Raw genomic sequence first — 5,599 nt, forward strand, 5'->3', positions numbered from 1 at the left:
TGACTGGAGTGAGAATGTTCCCTTCATCTAGCATTTAGTTCAGAGACCAGGTCATGTTCATTATCGGGTGAAGTCAAAGCTGTATTTGATGAACTATTATTAATGTTTTTAATCTTCTCAACTGTTTCTGAGTCAATGTAACGCTTTTTATAGTAACTTTAAGGCATTTTCCTCCTTATTTCTGAATTGATTTAAAAGAGAATCCAGAAATGATCCAATGTGAAAACATCAGATATGAGGGACATTTTGTGTTTAAACCTGTAGTGATTACCAGATCCAGGATGTGACCTAGTTTCCCATGTGCTGCTTTGAATCAAGTGTCTCTAGAGGTCTAATAAATGCTATTGCCTTACTGTTTATTCGGTTATCAATATGCAAGTTAAAGTCCCCAGAGTGAAGAATTTTATCATAGCTTGTGGAAACAACTTGTATTAATTCAGCAATTTCTGCCAAAATATCACTATTTCACTTGGGAGGTCTGTATAGTACAACTAGAAACAGAAATATCATTAAACAGGTTGATTATAACATACTCAAAAGACATAAACTCAGCAATATAGGTATTTTTGCAGTTAAAGTCAGTATTATAAACACATGCCAGTCCTGCTTCTCACCTGGCCTGACTCACTGTATACATAAATCTGTAGTTTTCATGGAGTTGCTTTAAGTTGAGTTGCTGTGCCATTTTTACTGAGCCACATTTCTAACATACATATAAAATCAAGCTCTTTAATAAGATCTCAAATCAGAAGTGCTTTGTAATTGAGTGATTGTATTTTAACTGTCTCAGTGTTGTAGTAATTTTTTGTACTGTCTTTAATGACCAGTTTAGTAATCTTTCTCCCTTCACAGCTAGCAGAATCTTTAGTATTACAAACAGCAGTGAAAGAGGGGAATGATGGAATTTGAGGAGGCATGGTCTCTATCATAAAAAGCACTTACTAGTCTGCTGTTGATGGGATAGTTACCCATCCGTTATTTATCACCATTAAGTCCAGTCAGGCCTGGGGTAGTACCTTCTCAGACAGGATGATAGGCCCACAGCAGCTTGGGTGTAATCCGTCCCTGTGGTTGAGGGCTGGTCTCTCCCACAAAGCATTCCAGTTGCTCATGCAGCCAACGCCTCTTTTCTCGCACCAGCCTTCAAGCCCACAGACAAGTGTGTAGAGCCAGCTGAACACCTGGCTTCCTCTCTTGTAGGTGGGCAGTATTCCTGAGATCCTGGCTTCATCCTAATGGTGTCTACAAGTAATCTGAAATGCTGGTTGAAGACTTTAATCTGATAGGTTGAGATGTTGTTCACCTTAGCATGAATGACCTTGGGGCCGACATCTTCTTGTTTGGTCAGCACTGCCAGAAACCATCTGGAAAAAAAACATTGGCAGCGTTAACTTTAGAGCCAGCTACTTTCCTTTTTCTGATGATCATAACTCCAAGTAGTAGAACCCTGCACTGAGTCGCTGTCCGAGGTGCTGAAGCAGCCCAGTAGCTCAGGGCTTCATAACAGTTACTGGAGGAGGAATGAAGATCTTTTCTTTCCCCAGCCACGCAGGCATTCCCAGTCCCACTCCGGTGTGGGGATGAAGTTGGGGAATCCTGGTGTTATCCATGGATATAGATCTCCATTAGGAGGAGCAGAAGTCACCACCAGACTTGATGGACCTGAAACTGCCATATTCAAGATGTCCTGGGCTGCTTCCAAACACGTTTTCTGCTTGTGGAGCTCAGGCTGCTGCTCCAGGAGAGCCCTGATCTGCCAGCCCAGCTGCTGCAGTTCTCTGCTTAGAATCTGGAGCATGGTGGCTGTGATTTTCTCAGCATCCACAGGGGAAAGTAAAGGTCAGTTAAAACACTGAAAAAGAAAGAAAACTGCTATTAGCAGTGCAGTGCAGTAAATATTCCATTAAAAGGGGGTAATTTGAAAGATTAAGAACAAAATAAAAAAGCAAAAATGCAACAGTGAACAAGCAAACACACAAACATGCAAAATGTGCAACCTGTTTAGTCAGAAATAGCCTCAACACTGTATAATTTTGCCGCACTCCCCTGCACCCCCCTCTGACATCACACTGAGTGTGAACTCACTGTGGAGTGAAAGCCTGGAGAGGGAGCGGCGAGATAGTTCTCATTGTAATTTGTTCCCTCACTGGTTCTGACATGAAATGCCAGAAATCTTCACTCTGTAACACACTACACTGAAGTAATGCTACTCTCGGCTAGCATTCTATTGGATATGCAGTGTTAAGTTAGTGCCAAGCTAACGGTGGTGTACATTGACTTTCCCACATTGGGTTAAACACTGACGGCAGCACTAGTTTAAAATCTGACATTTGAAGCCTGTAATGTGCTTTACTGTGTATGTTTTAGTGTTTTTAGTAAATTCTTCAGTAAACACTTCAACTTGAAGCCTCACTCTTAACACTGGAGGAGGCTTCAGTACAGTGTGCTTCATTTTACTTAGAATGGACAAATACAACCTATGTGCTCTTATAATTTGTTGTAAGCAGTGCTCATAGTGCATTATGTTAACAATTCATAATACATAATAAGAATGGCTATAATGTGTAATGCATTTTTATAAATATTTATAGCCATGTTCATGATGTCATATGAATGCATTATAACATGTTATGAATGTGTTTATAGATGCTACAAATGTGACATTCATAGAAAGTGTTACCACATACTCATTATATTAGCATACTCAGTATGTTAACAATTCATAATGCATAATAAGCAAGGCTGTAAAGTGTATTTCATTTCATTAGGGGCAAATCCATAATCCTAAACAAATCCTCAACAATCCAGGTCAAAAAGCCAACAGAGAGAGATGGAGGGACAGATATAACAAAAACGAACACAGACTAAACACAAAAACAGAGACTAGGAAATATAACGCAGGCCAGAAGAACACCAAACAATACAAAGACCAGCAAACTAACAGGGGAAACCACAGGGCTTAAATACAGGAACAGGTTAACAAGACACAGGTGCTTAACAAGGGGGTTAACAAGACACAGGTGAGAACAATCAAGCACAGGGTCTGGAAACAAGGGGGCAGAACAGGGAAGAATCAAAACAAGGAAGCACATGGATGAGACCAAAAGGTAAACAATAGCACATGGAAGACTGGGAGGGGCCAATCGTGACAGAAACCATTTAGCTCATTACTGTTTTAATTATTGTGTTGGATTTAAATAGATCACAACATAATCCTGGTAAATATCTAAGATCTGAATTCTGAATTGTTTTGTTAAATAGTTCTTTTCTACTGTGGGACCACAGTTGGAACTGATTCAGTAGAATAGTCCATATATAGTGCTGCAAATTACTTTGAATTAGTCAGTGGCCCAGCTGTCTTTTGGCAGTCAAAGAAAGTTGTCGTTTTTCAATTAGTTAGCTGCTGGGCCACTAGCAGTCTTTAGCAAAAAGTTTCAATTTAGCGCCATCACTTCTGCAGGTCTTGAACCACGGCTGAACACATTAAAAATAGCTCTGATTGCAAGAGCTTGAACACCTTATGTTATGGCGAACAGGCCTTTTCCTCTGCAAATGCATCCCATTACAGTCATTCTGTCTGCACTGATTTTCATAGCTTAGGAAAATATTTGAAACTGTCTTTTGCCTTTGACACTTGTCAACTTTAAAGAGTCCTCTCAGAAAAACAAAGAGCGCGCTACCGTTTTTGACACGCTCCAGTGGTTTGTTTTGACATTTAACACTCCGGACGAATCCGTTGCGGCGGTCTCTCCGGGCCCTCTCTCTCTCTATCCTGGAGATGTGTTAGGGGCTTCAGTCTTTTTCACTGTCCTCAGACTGAGTGAGAGCACACTGGGGAGGAAGGGATGCCAGTGAGTTCCAACATACTGCCAGTTTTTTTCTTTCTTTCTCTCTTTTTTTTGCTGACACTGTGGGCAAAACGCAGGTGCATTCATTATCTTGTAATTACCCTGCTGTTAGTCCTCTGGTATATTATTCATTACATGCATTCTCCACACAGATCTTTGACAGGGTTGGGGAGAGTCCATGCTGGAAATGGATGAGCACAACACAAGCTGGCACTAACTATATCAGCCCACACCATCATCATTAATACTTAAACAAAGGTGAAAAGTAAATCATCGCAGTTCAAGGCCAACTGTGGGTGACCCCTAGTTTTTTGGGTTTTTTTTGGTTCCCTTCACTAAAGGAGAAACTGTCCTCTCTTTGTCATTTTCACTTTGTTTAATGGAAAGTACCCCTCTTAGCTTAGAGATGGAACATTTGCCTTTAGCTTTTGTGCAAAGAATGGACAAAAAAGGCTATTTTCAATGTTGTACACACTGTTATTGACATTGTGTTGTCCTAACAATATGAAAATATTGAACACATGTGCTGATTGTGGCATGTTCATGCATGCATGATAAAGAAGTAGTTCTCCCCTATTATCCCCCAGGAAAGTAGTGCTTGTGAGTAAATATGACGTGTCAACATAAATAATGGCTTAATAAAGCCTTGAGGGTGAACTGTAGCGCTTAGTGAGCACTGCTGTGTCAAAGCCAGGGTACAGGCCAGCTCAGCAGGGTTAAGAGGCAGTGGTGAGAGAATGCATTGAATCACCCACTGAGGATCATGGCAGAAATGTCTCCGAACAGCCACGAAAACAAGCCAAGCTAGATCCGCTCAACTTAGGGGAGAATAAATTGAGCCCATATCGATCCCGTGGCACGGCTGCCACAGAATACGGGCAGGCCTCAGCCTGGGGAAGGAGCTCATCAACCAGCGAGATGTGACACAGAGTGTTAGAAAAAGGACACGCTTGATGCTAAAGATCAAACGTGCTTCTAAACAGAGGCACCATACGAGCCCTGCACAGGGGGAAAAAGTGACCTTCATTCTGCTGAAAAGTGCCAAGGTGTTCTCATAAATCAACTGATATTTGATCCCATGCCTCAGAAAGATTTCATGGGGAGATTAGGAGAATTTTACACTTCGCAACTAAAAAAGTAGCGAAAATGGCATACACTCTTAAAAATAGAGGTGCTAAAGGGGGATCTGTGGCTCCTTAATGCACCTTTCAATTCTTACTCCTTAAAATCTCAGGATGTTTACATACTAAGACTTATTATTCAGTCAATACAGCATCTTCAATGCAATCTGGTTGAGCTATTTTTAGGTCGTAGAGTGTGCAATAAAACTTTGGCCTCCTAATTTTTATGAACCATTTGAAAGCTATTTGACTGATAATGGAGAATTTTAGACATGTTAAATGTGAGTGAGAGAATGAGTTACAGTATACTTCCATGAGGTCCTTTGCATCTAAAAATAAGTAAATATTGTGAGTCAATGTTTAAAGTGAAACTTTACAGTGCCATTTTATGCTTGAGAAATTCATTTACAAGACAGACTGTCACGCTGCATGAAAGTGATATATTTGCCCAATCAATTGTTTTGTGTAAATGAAAAACCTCTAATCAGCATACATAAAGCTAGTGATTCTCATCTCTTTGTAGTACACAATTAAAAATAGAGGTGCCAGTAACAGAAAGGATTATTTGCATGATGCCATAGAACCACTTTTTAGTTCCCTTAATAACCTTTCAGTGGTTCTTTAAAGAAA

This window comes from Pygocentrus nattereri, chromosome 27 (assembly GCF_015220715.1).
Source record: "Pygocentrus nattereri isolate fPygNat1 chromosome 27, fPygNat1.pri, whole genome shotgun sequence".
Lineage (NCBI taxonomy): Eukaryota > Metazoa > Chordata > Actinopteri > Characiformes > Serrasalmidae > Pygocentrus > Pygocentrus nattereri.